This window comes from Rattus norvegicus, chromosome 7 (assembly GCF_021556685.1).
Source record: "Rattus norvegicus strain SHRSP/BbbUtx chromosome 7, alternate assembly SHRSP_T2T, whole genome shotgun sequence".
Taxonomy (NCBI): domain Eukaryota; kingdom Metazoa; phylum Chordata; class Mammalia; order Rodentia; family Muridae; genus Rattus; species Rattus norvegicus.
In genome coordinates, this window is record NC_141540.1 from 100735851 (window position 1) to 100756687 (window position 20837).

General features: G+C 41.8%; 1 protein-coding gene across 16 annotated transcripts in view; it reads left to right on the forward strand.

The window, feature by feature from the left end:
* Nsmce2 (NSE2 SUMO ligase component of SMC5/6 complex) overlaps positions 1 to 20837 on the forward strand; it is a 231150-nt gene that overhangs the window by 109285 nt on the left and 101028 nt on the right. The window lies entirely within an intron of this gene.

Here is a 20837-nt window from a genome sequence, read left to right on the forward strand (position 1 = left end):
TCTGCCTCTGTTTCCTCAGAACAGCACCACAAACATTTATATGCGATTTTTATAAGCGATTAAGTTCTATGTACCCTTGTAGAAGAAAATAAAGCACAAGGTCTCTATAACTTGTTCAACTTATCTTTGAGTACAGTGGAACTTAAGCCAGATTTTGACAGCAATTTCTTGCCAAAATGGTACCAGTATTGACAACAGGGCAGAAGCTCTTAGGTGAGTCTGTGGCTCCTAGAAATGGTTGTCATGTCCAATAACTGCTATTACCTAAGATGTTAAGCGTCATCATCCTCCTCCATATCCCCTCTCTCCATAGTGCCCAACTGAATTGACTCACCATTAAATTTCACTATAAACTGGTCAGAAGCACACCTAGGCAGGTCTCGGCTTACACCTTTTAAATGTGCATGAGAGTGAGGGTTACCAGTGAAGTGAGACTTGAAGCATTTCTAGCAGCACAGGTAAATGCAATCTTAGAAGAACTTACTACCTCTAAGTCTGTAAGTTCTTCCAAATGTACTTGTTTCTAACAGTCACGGTAGTATTAATACAGTTGGAACCCTGCAACAAAATAGATCCTACCGGCTGTTAATGGGTGTAAGAAGCTGCTGAGGTTTCTCTCCATCCCTATGGTTAATTATAAAGCTGTTCTTGGGTACTGATTGAATTACTGCCAGATAGTTATGGAGCATTCTTGATTACTTAGATGATAATTAGCCACTCTATTGAGCAAATTCCTCATTCTGTGGCTTCCTTTTTCTCTTGGATGAAGAGTGAAACTAAGGAGAAGGGTCCAGTTTGGATCATTTGTAGCAGAGCTTGCTTTACAGCAAGACCTCTGGCTGTCGAGAACAGCAGGCCAGGTAGCGTGCTTACACTCCAGCTGACGTCAGTCTGTCAGCGCCACTCAGAGTGGCTAGTGCAGGACTTTACAATACAGACTTCAGCACCATTAAAAAGCAAACTCGGCAGTGAATTATGTTATGCGATAATAAGAGAAATGTTACTGTTGTTTAAAAGGAAAATTAAAATCCTCTAAGTAAATGAGGAAACGAATACACTGTTTACTCTCATAAGAATCTGGAAACTACCTGCATTGTTTTAGAACTTGTGTTCCTTCTTTTTGTTAAGGTGCATATATATGTTCAGATCCTGCAAATAGGAAGGTACATAACCTATGCCATCAGTAAAAGACCGAGGAGTAGAAAGCCAGACAAAGGCCAGCTGAGGTCACCTTTGTCCTTGGCATGCAGTGACAGGCCTCCACTCCTTCTGTCCTATGTCCCAGCCTCCACTCCTTCCGTCCTATGTCCCGGCCTCCACGCCTTCCATCCTATGGCCCGGCCTCCACTCCTTCTGTCCTATGTCCCGGCCTCCACTCCTTCCGTCCTATGTCCCGGCCTCCACTCCTTCCTTCCGTCCTATGTCCCGGCCTCCACTCCTTCCTTCCGTCCTATGTCCCGGCCTCCACTCCTTCCTTCCGTCCTATGGCCCGGCCTCCACTCCTTCCGTCCTATGGCCAGGCCTCCACTCCTTCCGTCCTATGTCCCGGCCTCCACTCCTTCCGTCCTATCTCCTGGCCTCCACTCCTTCCTTCCGTCCTATGTCCCGGCCTCCACTCCTTCCGTCCTATGGCCAGGCCTCCACTCCTTCCTTCCGTCCTATGGCCCGGCCTCCACTCCTTCCTTCCGTCCAATCACCCGGCCTCCACTCCTTCTGTCCTATGTCCCGGCCTCCACTCCTTCTGTCCTATGTCCCGGCCTCCACTCCTTCCTTCCTTCCTATGTCCCGGCCTCCACTCCTTCCTTCCTTCCTATGTCCCGGCCTCCACTCCTTCCGTCCTATGTCCCGGCCTCCACTCCTTCCGTCCTATGGCCCGGCCTCCACTCCTTCCGTCCTATGTCCCGGCCTCCACTCCTTCCTTCCGTCCAATCACCCGGCCTCCACTCCTTCCGTCCTATGTCCCGGCCTCCACTCCTTCTGTCCTATGTCCCGGCCTCCACTCCTTCCTTCCTATGGGCCAGGCAACTATTTGCCTTTTCCTGTGTCTCTTTCCTTCTATTGAAGATTAGGGTCTAAAGAGGGACTCCCTAGACTGAGGACAGCTCAAGTGTGGAACAGGACTACTGTTCTGAAGCTGGGCAGCATTAGGGCACACTGAAGAACAACTTCAGAATGCACTGCTATCTTTAGATGGACGTCCTATGTCCTGAATCCAACCTGGCATGCACTGGCTACACCAAGACCTCCACCATGCCAGAGTGGCCAGAGGGTGTCTCAGCTCATCTGGGTTTCTGAATTCTTTTTTGGCATCTCTTTTCCCTAAGTCTCCCACAGCTTTCTGTATCTTCTGATTCCTGCTTCCTTTTGGTAGAAGTTTTACTTGTAAAGTCATTAAGCAATGTGTTTCATATATATATATATGTATATATATGTGTATGTATATATGTATACACACATACACACATATGCTATACATTAACTTAAAACTATAATATATATTATAGTTATATATTATATTATATATATTAGTTAATGTATAATATACTTTGAAATCTCTTTTAACCAAATACCTCCCAGCAGTAACATGTTAAATTTTTAGCAGTAGCAATTTTTGACAATCTGAAAATGATTCTTTTAAAAAAGGTTTATGTACACAAAATGTTGAGTACAGTGAGCCCTGCATACCACCAGTTTACTGAGTGGATACTCTGCCAGGTTCTCCATATAAACCTGAGCTATACTGTGTGTGTGTGTGTGTGTGTGTGTGTGTGTGTGTGTGCGCACTGCTAGCCTGTCTAGGAAATTTTTTAGTATAGCTGAGGAAACAGATAAGTATGCAGTTATTATGTAGGCTAAATTCAGTAATAGGGGAACTGTAGGATGCTTTGAGGGAAATGTCACAAGTTCTTGGTGTATCTTTAAACAAAGAATTTCTTACAGTGTCATCTGAATTATTCTTCTAGCTTAAAGGGGAGTGCTGGATACAAAATCAGTTTGTGTAGAAGTTGATATTGTAGTGTATGCTCATAATTGCAGCATGTAGGAAGTGAAGGCAGGAGGAGCAGGAGTCAATCTTGGCCACATAGTTTAAAATCAGCCTAGGCTACATGAAACTTGTCTGAAAACACACATACATACATATATACATGCACACAAGAGGGGGAGACTTTTATGTCGTGTACAAAGTTACTATTGGAGGCTTGGTGTCTGCAGAAATCAGAGGACTTCTGAGAGTCTGTTGTACTGTGGATTGCGTTTGGTCATCAGGCTCATTAAGTAAGGATCATGTTCTGTCCACTGAACCATCTCATGGAGCTTGAGTTTTATTCCGAGGGCAGTAAGTTGAGGAGTTGATCTCTACCTGGAAATGAAAGGCTAGCTGCAGCATGGGGAAGGGGCTGGAGGGGAAGAGACTGGCAGCGGAAGAGTGTGCTGCTCAGGCATGTAAGCAGTTGCTGGGTACCAGCGTGCTGGGAAGTGTGGGAGGGAAGGAATAAAAGATATAGACTGGAAACCATAAAATGTAGTGACTAGATGAGTTACTGCTTCGACGAATACTTGTGCTACACTGTTGGAGTCTACTAGACAGGCTGCTGAACAAGGGATACCATCTCTATCCTTGAGACTAGTAGCAGTGTACTTCTGGTTCTGGAGCAAGCAGCTTAATGATCAAACAGTGTTATTCATTAGAAGATGGACCCAGACAAGTTTCCTCGGCATAGAAAGAGCTCCACTAGCTTCAAATGCTCCTTTGAGATTTAGGGTGTTCTGTGGTATCAGGTGAGAGATGTTACTGACAAGAGTGTGTTTCTGCATAAACACTGTACTGGAGAAGACTTTGCAGCCTACTGATATACATGACGATTGCCAGGAGGTCAATGAGGGTGCCTAGGAAATGCAAATATAGTGGGAATACAATGGGAAAGTAGAATAAGAGAACAGGGTACAAGAACCAAACCTGGCAAACTCACAGAAATAGAAGAACCAGTTGGGGAAGCCAGGAAAGTGTACAGGATGTAAATCGTGTTCCGAGATGGAGACTAGAACCTAACAAGAGAGATGGATGAGGCTATGACAATCAGTAGTGCCTAGAGTCCTAACTCAGGAGAGGACTCCATATTGAATTGTAGACATTTGCTCTAACGTTGCCCATCCATCTCCATCTGTTATTTCCTCTAGTGTGTCCAGGTGAATTTATTAGGCCAAAGTCCCTACCACTACTAACAACTGGAAAGTGGAGGCCATGCCCTGCTCTACAAAGCTTGGCTTTAACCAGAACCTTACACGCTAAACTGAGGACCTTCAGTCTGTGTGCGGAGCAAGCTCAAGGCACTGATGAATTGCTGTGCAGTCCTGTAGGCAGGGTGGGGTATGTGTGAGAAGCTTCTGGGAGTCACACAGATTCTAAAGAAGAGATTCCCCCACGTTTTATACAGTGCAGACTCATGTCAGGCCAGCCTTAGGAGGTCACTGCTGACTGTGTTTGGGACACGGTCTACACAGAGCGAAGAGATATTTAAGCCGTATTCAGTTGTTTTTGTTTTTCCAAGATTTGATGAAAAACCCACACTTTTCTTTTTAAATAGGCCACACTAAATTCTTGACATTCTTGCCTGTGGACATCGAGTAAGCAAGCATTCGTAGTTTAGGTGAAAAGAGTTAACAAAGTGGCTTATAAACTGAGAGGATTTAAGAAGAATCATAAGATGGAGCCCACCCCTAAATGTATGGAATGAACTCTATTTTAATAACGTTGTTAGTAGCTAAGAAGAAAACAGCGATAAGTGTCCACTCTTAAATGTGTTTCCGGTGAAAATGTTCCATCTTAAAGATGAAGAAATTATAAGCATGCAGGCCTGTGGGGGTGGAATAGGGCAAAGGGAGGGAGGACAGAATATCTGGAGAGAATAATGGAAGGCTGTTGCTCACTCCTTACAGCCAGCTGAAACATCTCTGCTCTACAGGGAAACAAAGAGATCATCTATGACTTTGAGACACACACAAGATCTCACTTATAGTGGACCAGCACTTAAAAAAAAATGTATTGGGTGTAGGGGGATACCAATCATGAAACCATTTTTGTAGCCAACCAAATAATTAGAATACTGGACTCACTGTAAGTGTCAGAGAGCTATGAATATCAGCCGTTAACATAGCAGCAAGCAGTGATGCTCCTGGCAAGTTGTCTCAAGAGTAGAACAGGTAACAGGGATCCATGTATCTGCTGTCCCAGCATTTTGACCAACAGAATAAGGACAGAAAGTAGCACTGGCAGGAATACAGTGGAACTTGACAAAGGAAGATGTGACGCTCCTCCTAAGACTTGTCCCTTTTAGCAAAAGAGAGACAAGAAAATAGTTTCATATGGGAATGGAGGGAAGTTTCCTAATTACTCTGAAACAAGGAGCAGGGAAGAGAAGCTATTTATAAGCATGAAAAACAGAATGTAGTTTTAAATTAAAACCAACCGTCCTCATTACCACCTGGCGGATATCCTGCTCTGTTAAAAGACCGGGATCCAATGCTTCTTTCTAGCCAACTGTATCTAATCCAAGTGGACAGCACTAGAAATATGTCACAGGCACAGCAGATGGGGAACGTTGGGGTATATTGTTAGAGAATTTAAAGCAAAATGTAAGACTAATCCTTGTTTAACTCTTGAAAATGTGGTGAATGCTTGCAAAGTGGTGATCATGAAACTTGCTTTTCATCAAAGCATATTTCAGAAGTAGCAGAATTGGCAAAACCACACCGATGTTGCAACTTGTAACTCACTCCTTTCAGAGTACACGGGCATCCACAAACGTAACGATTCACCAAGCTTAATTTAATTAGCTATATAGTGTGCTTTGTAGCCTCCAGAAGTTGTAACTCACTATGTCAGCACACTAAAATCATGCTGTATCACGAAGAAAAATTTAGGGGCTTTAAAACATTGAAACTATACTTAACAAGTTATCTGACCTTCATGCAGAAAATCCACTGTGTCAAATGTCAACCAAAGTTAGAGTCACTTGAAATTTAAAAAAAATATATATATATATAACTCAAGCAATGCTGAGGCAAAACCGCAAGTGAAAGGACAGGGAAATAGAAAAGCAGTGGGCCTAGCACACGTGGTAGAAAAGCCAGGCAGGGGAGTGGTAACCTGGAGAAGACGCAAGGGTAAACTCAATAAAAAGAAAAAAGATAAAAGAAACTATGGGAAGGCGGGTAAGAGTTACACGGTTATAGGTGTGGCAGAAGTTTTAAAGCATACATTTGACAGGCCAGCCCTGATATAGCTCAGCATAAGCGCTTGCCAATAGTTGGATCCCCCAACATCAGAAAGAATCAAGTCATAATTCAAATCTTCAAAATAACCAAAAATAATCTTAAGAAAACAATCAAAAATGTACTACTCTGAATGGTATTGATAGAGTAGAATTTAAAGGGTCTGGAGAGATGGCTCAGTGGTTAAGAGTGCTGGCTGTTCTTCCAGGAGATCCCAGCACCCACATGAAGTTCACAAATGTCTGTGACTGCAGTTCCAGGGGATCTAACACCCTCCCACACACATATACACAAGCAAAGTACTAGTGCACACTTTTAAAAAATAAAATTTAAAGATTCCCTCTCCCCACCAAAATGCAAAGTTCAGACATCCGTAAACTCTGTTGGGCATTAAAGAAACAACTTCCTGTGCTATCTAGTCTACTTCAAACCATGGGAACACATGATGAATCCCTGGCTTATTTTATGTTAAATAAATAGACTGTCTTGACCAAATTATGTGTCTTCTTCCTTCTCAATTGAGGCACATTTAATAAAACTTACATATATTTAAGGTGTAAACGGGAAAGAGAGAGTGTGTGAAGTAATGACTCTACTCAAGATTATCAGTATGTCCAGCACTTTATTTGCCATGTTTGACAGACAGACAGACAGACAGAGTGAGCTGGCAACACTGAGTAGTACAGTCATTAACCAGAGTCACATTACTCTATTACAATCAAATTTTTCATTTTCTCAAAAGTTGAAAACTGGCTTTTAAAAGCCAGTGCTTTTAAACCACGTGTGTGAAACCTTTATTTACTTTGTGGCAAGCAGTGATTGTTGCAAGGTAGGGAATCCTAAGCATTAGCAAAAATAGCTCTGGCAACACCTTGAGAGCACCCCTGAAGCTGGTCCCGAGACCCCCGGTCCCCAGTGGAGAGTTTAGGAAGGGGCTTCTCAGCATGTGTTGTGTGAGTCTACATTAGAACTCTAGGTGTCCTAATGAGAACCAACTAGGAACCAAGTGGCTACATTTTCTTTTGTGAACCCTCACTTCCTGGGGAAGAATGATAATAAAGAAGCAGGCAGCCATGTCATAGCCTGTCAGAGATCTTGGTGTGTGATAGATTTCCAAGTCAGTGGGGAAATGGCAGCTCACTCAATAAAAATACTTGGTCAGTGTTTTGATAAAATTTGTTAAACCTTAAATTTATGTTTAGGTACATTCTAATGAAGTTTTTTATTTAAGATTTTAATATAAAAAATTAAAACCAGACTATGAAAAGAAGCACTATGTAATATTACCTACATTCTGTTAGAACCTTCCAGTCATATCTAAAGGCATGGTACTTGGAGCAGTTTAAGAAGAGAAGGATAACATTGTCCTTCCCCTGCGACATTAACGATGAAGGCAACTACTAGATCTGCAAGGTGTAAATCCCAGCGTCATTATTCCTTGTGTTGTGACTTTTCATAGCTCAGCTCCAAGAGTCTCGACTTAGTAAGCAGATACTGTCCTGCACTTGACAGGGGTTGTGCAGAAGTAGAGAGAGTTTGGTTTTATATATTTTACTGGGATGGGTAAAGGCACAGGAGAATCAAGCAACCTGCCATATAGCCCCCAGCTGATAGATGACAGCCAGGTTCAAAATTGGTCTGATGCTAGAATCCACTTCTAACCAACCTGTTCTAAGCACGTCCCTCAAAGCTCTCAAAAACAGTTTACAAGTCCAAAGCTAGATTTTCAGGTAAGTAGCAGAGCGCTAGCCTAGCATTTGCAAGGCTCTGAGTCCCTTCCCAACACTGCAAACTCATACCATGTGGGGCGAGTTGGGAGGAGAGGTTCAACCACATCTGTTTAAGCCTGTGTTGGCCTCCAATGGACAGCTTTGCTGCTCTCTTCACCTGCTGCGGCTGGGGAGTCTTTTGCTGCAGGCCACCACAGCCCGTGTGCAGAGCTGATTTTACTGAGGTCACAAAGTGCCTAATAGAAGGTATTTCCCTGTTTACTTCAAATCTAGTGAAGGGATTTTGCACTCCCCTGCACATATCCTCATGTTGATTTGCACAACTGGCTTTTCTCCATTTGTGACTAGGACAAGCAATGTGATCCCACCTAGTCCACAGGGTTCTCCCTAGCCCGCATCACTGTGAGGGTGAGAAGACTCGTGCAGTGCTGACATTGGTATCACATGAGTAAAGATTTTAGGTAAAAACAAAATTTCCCTCATTCTGATTCCACTTTAATATTTTAAGTTTGGAATTAAAAAAAAAATCCAAGTCAACTCTGAGGTGTGTACGATCATTTAAAATGGCATGGACATTTAGAAACAGTGCAGAAACTTATTATTTATTATCTGGTAATCTTTGGAATATGGAAGTAAAAGAAGACAGTTCATGTTTTCAGGACCGTGTTTTCCCCATCCTGTCACGTTTTCATTGTCTTCTCTCTGTCATCTTCCTGACTTAGAATCTAAGGAAGTTGTGGATCTCTACAGACAAAGCTGACGGGATGTTTTTAGCACAGAAGGATTATTCCTTATTACAGAAAAACATTTACTAACTACAAACAGCCTTTTGTTTTACTTTATTCCCTTTCAGATACATCTGACATTGTTGTGGCTAACAATTTCTTTTGTCTTGGTTTGGTTTTAAGACAGAGTTCCCTGTAGCCAAGGGTGGCCTCAAACTTGCTATAGAGATAAAATGGTTTTCTACCTCTAGTTACCATGTTCTGGGATTATATGCTACAGGCCTTTGCCACCACAGCCAACTCAGTAGTCGTAATCTCCTGAGTCTCACTGTAAATGTATTTACTTCTACTTCTTTTTGGCCAGTGCTCTAAAAACTGAATTACCCTCTAAGCTATAGTCCTTCTATTTTCTATCAATCAGAGTGATATGTTAATAGCAATGTTAATTATAACGTTAATATTAGCCTGGCCATAAAACAGCATACACAATCAAATCTAGGTTTCACAAAATCCTTTATTATGTGCCATATAGGAAATCTAAAAGAATGTACGCACCTATTAAAAATAGTTTTATTTGATCATAGGACTACAGTGATTTTAAATTGTGTTTACATGTATGCATGTATGTATATATGTATGTATGTATGTATGCATGCATGCAACATTTCTATAGTTAACATTCATGTCTGGTAAAGCAGTAAAGTCCCTCCAAGGGCAGTAGGCATGTTCATAGGCATGCTCATAGTACCCATACCTAGTAAGTAACATAGGGAGGCAAACAAAACTGCATCAGTGACGTGAACATACAACATAAAATGACTAGAGTGAACCAAAGAAATAAGTTACATCTATTTAAAAAGTAAATTTCAAAAATAAGTATAGGAAGGAGTATACAGTTAATGGGAAATTTTCTCATGGGTCACGCTGTGATTTTTTTCTTTTCTTTTTAAGTGGAAGAGACTTGTATGTGGAGATATATATCTCCACATAAATATATATATATATATATATATATTGATGAAAGGGGGAAGAAAGTTAAATTTTATGTATTTAGTGTAAAACAAGGTCTTTCTCTGAGAAAAGTCAGTGGAGTCTAGTGCCTGTAGAGATAAAGAATTTGAGAGTTGAATATATTGGTGTTAACAGATCCAGCTTAAATTCCTGCTCAGAAGAGGCTCTCATAAACGTAGTGGCCGTTAAATTAGTGCCTATTATGTTTTAGGGAACACACTAGCCATTTTTCTTGGTTAACTGATCTAAGTTTTGCAGCAGTCTGCAAGCTGTCTTTATTAAGCTCAATTTAAAAATATTGAGCCTGGTTGAGACTTTGGGGTTTTGTTTGTTTGTTTGTTTTGTTATTGTGGGTGTGGGTTGGGGGTGAGTTTGGTATTTTGTTTTGTTTTGTTTTGACATAGTATCTCCATATAACACAAGCTGGCTACCAGTCCATGAGCCTCCAAGATGCTGAGATCACCAGTGTGTGCCACCACATCTTCTTGAAACTGTGGCTTTGTAAGCAGTGTGAAGTCGATTGGCCAATGGAGCTGAATTTCAGAGCAGGATTGCAACTTAGCCCTTGTGTCATAAACTTCGTCTTAAGTCTCTGCCCTCTGATAGCACCAGAAGACATGGATCCCAGGAATAGGGAGCTTAGAACTAATTTGTTACATGGTGTATCTTTGAGGCCAGGATAGGTCTGAGGAAAGAAGCCAGCCTTTAAAGACATACTGAAAGAAGCCTGTGGAGACAGGTAAAGCCTCAGCAGGAGGAAGGCAGGCCCAACAGTGTGGACACTAGCTTGCAGGAGGCTGGGGAGGAAGCAGAAGTAATTCTAATTCCCTAGAAATGAAAGGAGAAAGGAGAAAAGGGAGCAAGCCTTATCCTGCCACACACATGGTGTGTCGTCAGCTTAGAGGCATATCCTTTGGGGGCTGGAGATGGCTCAGCAGCTAAGAGCATGAACTGCTCATGCGGAGGACCTGAGTATGGCTTCCCAGGACATATTTGGGTGACACCTGTAACTGCAGCTTCAGGGAGGCCTGATGCCTCTACCTTATAAGCATACACAGCACTTAATTAAAAATATACTTGAAAAAATAAAATGTGTATACTTTCTGATATTTAAGTATCTCTAATCTTGGTCTAAGTTTATGTCAAATTAGTAATAGCCTTTGTCATCTTAGTTGTATATAAAATAACAGGTTTTTTAATTTGACATTTAATTGTTTAAAAACCATTGTGTTTATTCATTTCTAAATTACCTTATTAATGGGAGCTTATATTTAAGTTTTATAATCTATTTGAGCAGGGGTAAAATGGTAGGCATGCCAGGAGTTATGGAGTCAGGGGAGTACCCACGAGCCATTCCAAGCATCCTTACCCCATAGGAACCTATGGTAAATTTCATCACCTATTAAGCCCAGGTTGACCTTCTGCAGAACATGTTTGATGATATACATGTTTTAAGATTGTGTCAAGAAGCGCTGGGAAGATGCCTCTCAAGGTTAAGAGGTGCAGACTTGAGACCCTGAGTTCAGGTTCCAGCACCCAGCCAGCTGGGAGCAAGTGCACACCTGCAACTCCATGGGGTGGGACTGGGGACAGGGACAAACACAAGAGGATTGCTGGACCTTGCTGGCCCTAGCCTAGTGCAGGTTCAGTGATAGCCCCTGTCTCAAGGGACTGAGGCAGAGAGTGATAGAGCTAGATGTTCAGTGTCCTCTGGCCTTTGCGTGCACCACTTTGTATACACCACACAAACACAAAGGTTGTTTCTAGAGACTAACCAAGACAATGTATATACATAGGAAGTCCTTAAGGCCGTGATTTGCAGATACGTTATCAGGGCACTTTTCTGTTTCAGATAGGAAAGAACTCTCCCTTTCCCCGTGTTACTGCCATTTGTGGGTTATGTTTGCTTTGAGAAAGTAAATAGCTTTCACAAACAAAGGCAGTAGGTAAGTACATGGGAACTCACTTTTGTTTGTATAGGCTGATGTTACCTGATCTTGAAAGATACTAAACTGTCATTATGTTATGGATAATTTAAGTAGAAGCAGATTCTGAACTTCACATCCTCAAACAAAGCCTTATGCACGCTAGATCCTCAGTGAAGTACTGCTCCGTAAGGGAAGGGTGTGCTCGTTTGTTCTTCCTGCCTTTCTTTTTTTTCCCCTTTGCTCTGAGCAAAAATGATACAATCTTTGTGGATAGGGTTAGGGAAATTCCTGCAGTATCTCTCTGTAGCCTCCAAGAGGCTTCCTTTCTTCACGTTCTACTTTTCACTTTAATCTAGTCAGGGGATTTTGTAAGTTGCTCAGTTGGGCGATGGGCAACAAACAGTGGCTTGGGAAACAAGGTCAGAAACTGCAGATAAAAATCCTCCTTGGTGTGCAAGCTCCTCTGACTTATCTCGACTATGGAGTCGCTAAATTAGTAATGTACCTTTCCTCTAGAAAGTGTCGGGTCACATAGGCAGTCTGTCTGTAAGATAACTGTTATTACATTTCCTAATGGTCCCACCATGCAAGAAGAGACCAAAGAAAAAAAAGAAGAAACTTTTCTTTGGGGAAACTGATTTTGCTTTGTCTTAGTAAAATGTTCCCTACACTCATTTAGTTGGCAGTGACAGTCGAGTTTTGTTCTTATAGTCAGAGTTGTCATAACCTCCATGATTGTCTGGTATCCAAGAACCTCCTCAAAAAGTCTAGAAGAAAGGGAATGCTTTCTGCCTTGACATGTTTAAGTTCTGTCTCAGTAAAACCAGGAAGCCCTTTCCTCTTACAGTCGATATGGTCATTTAATCCTTCTGGACATCTGGTTACTTTAACTTTGACATTAATAGTTACTTGCAATAGTCCTAACTCTGACGCCTCTGCTGCTGGCATCTCTAAAAACAGTGTCTTCTGTACCCCTTCAGAGTAAGTGCAATGGCTATATGATGTCTGTGCACGGTATTTGAATCATCAGTATGCTGCAGAACATTTCCCCAAAACATGGCTCCTTGTCATGTAACTGAATCTCAATGATGACTATAAATGGGACCCAGTTCATACACGTGAATCATGCCCCCCTTTACAGGAAAGAAACTAAAACTTGAATTGCAGGTTCTGATGTTTAGTTAGCTGTGACTGGCTGAAGGAAGGTCAGCAGTAAATAGTGTATTTCCTGTGTGTAGCAAATCCTGAAACACTGCCATCGTGTACGATGACAGCCACCTTCACCAGTCTCTATGCTGCATCCTTTCATCTACGCACCGTAGCTGCTCTTGGTAAAAAGATTATCATTCAATTAGCTTGTGGATTCTTCCCATTTGTAAGGTGTCTTATAAGATTTTAAAGCCCGATTGCCTTTGGGCTTTGTGCCTGTTATTAACGGATGTGGCTAGAATAAGCTCTATTGATTCTGATTAATGCTGGAAAGCTCTTTGGGGGCAATTCATTTTGGTAATGAACCCATTTATACACCAGACCCATGCCATGTCGGCTGAGTCCTAGAAGAACTCACAGCCTCAAGGAAGAACACGTAGGGCTTTAAAACAAACCCCCGTCCCATCTGAAATTCTTAGGCTCATGTTTGGTGAAAGGTAAGAAGCCACCACCTTATCTTGACGCTGGCTCTGTGACCACACCAGTACAACATGACAGAAGTCATGACAGAAGAATGTGACATTGCTGGCCCATGCTTGAAGAAACTGTCAGCTCCTGCTCCTGTTTCATGCAGTCCTCGTTGCTGGCACCCCGCTGCCACGCTGTGATGATGTCTGAACTACCCTTCCTTCATCATTGAGGAAATGACAGCTGAATGGTTGGGTGGGTGGGCGGAAAGGGTTGAGTCTACTCAGCAGGGAAGGCAGTAGTGTACTCCGCAGCAGTGAGGCACAAACCCGTGGGCCGTGCAGAGGAGTTGGGGGCTTCAGTTATTCCTGGAGTAGCAAGCCGCACTGAAGATGCCGCCAGACAAAGGGTGACTCAAGGAGACCGTATCTGCCGAGGGAGGGCGATGTGGTAGACAATTTGGGGTTTTATTGTTTTGTTGTGTAAGCAGCAGAGCAATATGGTACAGTGTGTATTAGACATGCTGTGAACAGTAGGAAGGTGAATTTGAGGGAGTTAAAATAGAATCTGGGCTTGGTGGCACTTGGGAGACAGCCTAGCAGGATTGTTGTAAGTTCCAGACCAGCATGAGGTCTCAAGAAACCACCCAAACAAACTGGAAGTATTAGGGAAGTTCTGACGGTTCTCCCTTAAGTTGTCCGGGCAAAGACAACAAGGTACTGGACTGAGACTGCAGTGAGGATACAAAGGAAGAAGTAGATTAAAAAAGTATCTAATGGGGTCTGCTGTTGCTTCATGAGAGGTTCTTGTTTGTGTGGCTTTGGTAAGTTCGTCCCTAGTAACTGACTGTCAGCAGGAAGGGTAAAGGAAGACTCTCCACCAGATTCTGCCGCCACTAAAGATGGAGAAGGGGAATTCGAGGCTGTAAATAGAGGGCGGGGCTAATATGTTCAGCTGCACCATGCTGGACTGAAATCTGTGGCAGCTCTCTGGTGATGTCAGCCAGGCAGTTAGAAATGTAAGTCAGAAGTTAAAGAAGACTTATGCTGCAAATAGATTTGGTGCTCAAAGTCACAGAGGGGGTAGTTGATGTCGTTAGCCAATAAACTCATATTCAGGGAAAAGAAGAGATGGAACTGTGCATCTACCCTGACCTTGAGAAATGATTCAAAGGAAACAGCCTACCAGAGAGATGGGCAGAATGAAGTTCCAGGAGACTGAGTTGGGAGTGGGGTCTAAACTCCTGGGCCAGTGAGGACAGGTAGAAGGCCATTCTGGTACTGTTATTCACGCTGGGCAAAGGAGGAGCCGAGACACTAATGATAAAACCCAGGGCTGACAGAGAAACTAGAGAACACATGCCATGAGAGGGATAGGAAAGAAGAGATGGGAAACGGGAAAATACTTAGATGACCCAAGGAGCTTGTGCCATTCAAGAAGTGATTGAGAGAAAAAAAATACTGAAATGAAAAGAGAAATGAAGGAACCCCTCGCTGAAAGCAGAAAGGCCAAGAATCAGGGGCTCCTTGGAGGTTAGAAAGAAGAGACTATATTAAGGATGGGTATAGATAAAAACGGTTTTAGAACATGGCAGGAAATTGAAGATTAGAGCCTATGAAACAGGACATAAATTGGCCACTAAGAGAAGAGAATACAGCAGGACTTTGTAGCTGTGTTGAAGAGGTGCCTTTAAAAATAATCCTTTAAGGAAGTAGAAATGAGTACTCACTCAGAATAGGCAAGAAAGAAGGATCAATAGGTTACCCAGAAGACCTTGTTGATATTGGAGGTTCAGTTTTGTACCAGCACCTGCCTGAGTCGTGTGCTGAGCTAAATGCTCTTGTTCAAGCAACACAACACAGTTCTTCCCCTCCTGGCCTCACTGTGGAGAAAATGGGTCTTCCTCAGAAGTAACAAGCAGAGCTTGTGTAACAACAGAGTGTACATAATGGAGCGCGAAGATAACGAATTGTATTTGTTCTTTTTTTTTTTTTTATTAACTTGAGTATTTCTTATATACATTTCGAGTGTTATTCCCTTTCCCGGTATCCGAGCAAACATCCCCCTCCCCCCTCCCCTTCCTTACGGGTGTTCCCCTCCCAACCCTCCCCCCATTTCCGCCCTCCCCCCACCAGTCTAGTTCACTGGGGGTTCAGTCTTAGCAGGACCCAGGGCTTCCCCTTCCACTGGTGCTCTTACTAGGATATTCATTGCTACCTATGGGGTCAGAGTCCAGGGTCAGTCCATGTATAGTCTTTAGGTAGTGGCTTAGTCCCTGGAAGCTCTGGTTGCTTAGCATTGTTGTACATATGGGGTCTCGAGCCCCTTCAAGCTCTTCCAGTTCTTTCTCTGATTCATTCAACGGGGGACCTATTCTCAGTTCAGTGGTTTGCTGCTGGCATTCTCCTCTGTATTTGCTGTATTCTGGCTGTGTCTCTCAGGAGCGATCTACATCCGGCTCCTGTCGGTCTGCACTTCTTTGCTTCATCCATCTTGTCTAATTGGGAGGCTGTATATGTATGGGCCACATGTGGGGCAGGATCTGAATGGGTGTTCCTTCAGTCTCTGTTTTAATCTTTGCCTCTGCCTTCCCTGCCAAGGGTATTCTTTTTCCTCATTTAAAGAAGGAGTGAAGCATTCACATTTTGATCATCCGTCTTGAGTTTCATTTGTTCTAGGCATCTAGGGTAATTCAAGCATTTGGGCTAATAGCCACTTATCAATGAGTGCATACCATGTATGTCTTTCTGTGATTGGGTTAGCTCACTCAGGATGATATTTTCCAGTTCCAACCATTTGCCTACGAATTTCATAAACTCGTTGTTTTTGATAGCTGAGTAATATTCCATTGTGTAGATGTACCACAGTTTCTGTATCCATTCCTCTGTTGAAGGGCATCTGGGTTCTTTCCAGTTTCTGGCTATTATAAATAAGGCTGCTATGAACATAGTGGAGCACGTGTCTCTTTTATATGTTGAGGCATCTTTTGGGTATATGCCTAAGAGAGGTATAGCTGGATCCTCAGGCAGTTCAATGTCCAATTTTCTGAGGAACCTCCAGACTGATTTCCAGAATGGTTGTACCAGTCTGCAATCCCACCAACAATGGAGGAGTGTTCCTCTTTCTCCACATCCTCGCCAGCATCTGCTGTCCCCTGAGTTTTTGATCTTAGCCATTCTCACTGGTGTGAGGTGAAATCTCAGGGTTGTTTTGATTTGCATTTCCCTTATGACTAAAGATGTTGAACATTTCTTTAGGTGTTTCTCAGCCATTCGGCATTCCTCAGCTGTGAATTCTTTGTTTAGCTCTGAACCCCATTTTTTAATAGGGTTATTTGTTTCCCTGCGGTCTAACTTCTTGAGTTCTTTGTATATTTTGGATATAAGGCCTCTATCTGTTGTAGGATTGGTAAAGATCTTTTCCCAATCTGTTGGTTGCCGTTTTGTCCTAACCACAGTGTCCTTTGCCTTACAGAAGCTTTGCAGTTTTATGAGATCCCATTTGTCGATTCTTGATCTTAGAGCGTAAGCCATTGGTGTTTTGTTCAGGAAATTTTTTCCAGTGCCCATGTGTTCCAGATGCTTCCCTAGTTTTTCTTCTATTAGTTTGAGTGTGTCTGGTTTGATGTGGAGGTCCTTGATCCACTTGGACTTAAGCTTTGTACAGGGTGATAAGGATGGATCGATCTGCATTCTTCTACATGTTGCCCTCCAGTTGAACCAGCACCATTTGCTGAAAATGCTATCTTTTTTCCATTGGATGGTTTTGGCTCCTTTGTCAAAAATCAAGTGACCATAGGTGTGTGGGTTCATTTCTGGGTCTTCAATTCTATTCCATTGGTCTATCTGTCTGTCTCTGTACCAATACCATGCAGTTTTTATCACTATTGCTCTGTAATACTGCTTGAGTTCAGGGATAGTGATTCCCCCTGAAGTCCTTTTATTGTTGAGGATAGCTTTAGCTATCCTGGGTTTTTTGTTATTCCAGATGAATTTGCAAATTGTTCTGTCTAACTCTTTGAAGAATTGGATTGGTATTTTGATGGGGATTGCATTGAATCTGTAGATTGCTTTTGGTAAAATGGCCATTTTTACTATATTAATCCTGCCAATCCATGAGCATGGGAGATCTTTCCATCTTCTGAGGTCTTCTTCAATTTCTTTCCTCAGTGTCTTGAAGTTCTTATTGTACAGATCTTTTACTTGCTTGGTTAAAGTCACACCGAGGTACTTTATATTATTTGGGTCTATTATGAAGGGTGTCGTTTCCCTAATTTCTTTCTCGGCTTGTTTCTCTTTTGTATAGAGGAAGGCAACTGATTTATTTGAGTTAATTTTATACCCAGCCACTTTGCTGAAGTTGTTTATCAGCTTTAGTAGTTCTCTGGTGGAACTTTTGGGATCACTTAAATATACTATCATATCATCTGCAAATAGTGATATTTTGACCTCTTCTTTTCCGATCTGTATCCCCTTGATCTCCTTTTGTTGTCTGATTGCTCTGGCTAGAACTTCAAGAACTATATTGAATAAGTAGGGAGAGAGTGGGCAGCCTTGTCTAGTCCCTGATTTTAGTGGGATTGCTTCAAGTTTCTCTCCATTTAGTTTAATGTTAGCAACTGGTTTGCTGTATATGGCTTTTACTATGTTTAGGTATGGGCCTTGAATTCTTATTCTTTCCAGGACTTTTATCATGAAGGGGTGTTGAATTTTGTCAAATGCTTTCTCAGCATCTAATGAAATGATCATGTGGTTCTGTTCTTTCAGTTTGTTCATATAATGGATCACGTTGATGGTTTTCCGTATGTTAACCATCCCTGCATGCCTGGGATGAAGCCTACTTGATCATGGTGGATGATTGTTTTGATGTGCTCTTGAATTCGGTTTGCCAGAATTTTATTGAGTATTTTTGCGTCGATATTCATAAGGGAAATTGGTCTGAAGTTCTCTTTCTTTGTTGGGTCTTTGTGTGGTTTAGGTATAAGAGTAATTGTGGCTTCGTAGAAGGAATTCGGTAGTGCTCCATCTGTTTCAATTTTGTGGAATAGTTTGGATAATATTGGTATGAGGTCTTCTATGAAGGTTTGATAGAATTCTGCACTAAACCCGTCTGGACCTGGGCTCTTTTTGGTTGGGAGACCTTTAATGACTGCTTCTATTTCCTTAGGAGTTATGGGGTTGTTTAACTGGTTTATCTGTTCCTGATTTAACTTCGATACCTGGTATCTGTCTAGGAAATTGTCCATTTCCTGAAGATTTTCAAGTTTTGTTGAATATAGGTTTTTATAGTAAGATCTGATGATTTTTTGAATTTCCTCTGAATCTGTAGTTATGTCTCCCTTTTCATTTCTGATTTTGTTAATTTGGACGCACTCTCTGTGTCCTCTCGTTAGTCTGGCTAAGGGTTTATCTATCTTGTTGATTTTCTCAAAGAACCAACTTTTGGTTTTGTTGATTCTTTCTATGGTCCCTTTTGTTTCTACTTGGTTGATTTCAGCTCTGAGTTTGATTATTTCCTGCCTTCTACTCCTCCTGGGTGTATTTGCTTCTTTTTGCTCTAGAGCTTTTAGGTGTGCTGTCAAGCTGCTGACATATGCTCTTTCCTGTTTCTTTCTGCAGGCACTCAGCGCTATGAGTTTTCCTCTTAGCACAGCTTTCATTGTGTCCCATCAGTTTGGGTATGTTGTACCTTCATTTTCATTAAATTCTAAAAAGTTTTTAATTTCTTTCTTTATTTCTTCCTTGACCAGGTTATCATTGAGTAGAGCATTGTTCAATTTCCACGTATATGTCGGCATTCTTCCTTGATTGTTATTGAAGACCAGTTTTAGGCCGTGGTGGTCCGATAGCACGCATGGGAGTATTTCTATCTTTCTGTACCTGTTGAGGCCCGTTTTTTGACCAATTATATGGTCAATTTTGGAGAAAGTACCATGAGGAGCTGAGAAGAAGGTATATCCTTTTGCTTTAGGATAGAATGTTCTATAAATATCCGTTAAGTACATTTGGCTCATGACTTCTCTTAGTCTGTCGACATCACTGTTTAATTTCTGTTTCCATGATCTGTCCATTAATGAGAGTGGGGTGTTGAAATCTCCCACTATTATTGTGTGAGGTGCAATGTGTGTTTTGAGCTTTAGTAAGGTTTCTTTTACGTATGTAGGTGCCCTTGTATTTGGGGCATAGATATTTAGGATTGAGAGTTCATCTTGGTGGATTTTTCCTTTGATGAATATGAAGTGTCCTTCCTTATCTTTTTTGATGACTTTTAGTTGAAAATTGATTTTATTTGATATTAGAATGGCTACTCCAGCTTGCTTCTTTTGACCATTTGCTTGTAAAGTTGTTTTCCAGCCTTTCACTCTGAGGTAGTGTCTGTCTTTGTCTCTGAGGTGTGTTTCCTGTAGGCAGCAGAATGCAGGGTCCTCGTTGCATATCCAGTTTGTTAATCTATTTCTTTTTATTGGGGAGTTGAGGCCATTGATGTTGAGAGATATTAAGGAATAGTGATTATTGCTTCCCATTATATTCATATTTGGATGTGAGGTTATGTTTTTTGCTTTCACTCTCTTTGTTTTGTTGCCAAGACGATTAGTTTCTTGCTTCTTCTAGGGTATAGCTTGCCTCCTTATGTTGGGCTTTACCATTTACTATCCTTTGTAGTGCTGGATTTGTAGAAAGATATTGTGTAAATTTGGTTTTGTCATGGAATATCTTGGTTTCTCCATCTATGTTAATTGAGAGTTTTGCAGGATACAGTAACCTGGGCTGGCATTTGTGTTCTCTTAGGGTCTGTATGACATCAGTCCAGGATCTTCTGGCCTTCATAGTTTCTGGCGAGAAGTCTGGTGTGATTCTGATAGGTCTGCCTTTATATGTTACTTGACCTTTTTCCCTTACTGCTTTTAATATTCTTTCTTTATTTTGTGCGTTTGGTGTTTTGACAATTATGTGACGGGAGGTGTTTCTTTTCTTGTCCAATCTATTTGGAGTTCTGTAGGCTTCTTGTATGTCTATGGGTATCTCTTTTTTTAGGTTAGGGAAGTTTTCTTCTATGATTTTGTTGAAGATATTTACTGGTCCTTTGAGCTGGGAGTCTTCACTCTCTTCTATACCTATTATCCTTAGGTTTGATCTTCTCATTGAGTCCTGGATTTCCTGTATGTTTTGGACCAGTAGCTTTTTCTGCTTTACATTATCTTTGACAGTTGAGTCAATGATTTCTATGGAATCTTCTGCTCCTGAGATTCTCTCTTCCATCTCTTGTATTCTGTTGGTGAAGCTCGTATCTACAGCTCCTTGTCTCTTCTTTTGGTTTTCTATATCCAGGGTTGTTTCCATGTGTTCTTTCTTGATTGCTTCTATTTCCATTTTTAATTCCTTCAACTGTTTGATTGTGTTTTCCTGGAATTCTTTCAGGGATTTTTGCGATTCTTTCAGGGATTTTTGCGATTCCTCTCTGTAGGCTTCTACTTGTTTATTAATGTTTTCCTGTGTTTCCCTAAGGAAGTTCTTCACGTCTTTCTTGAAGTCCTCCAGCATCATGATCAAACA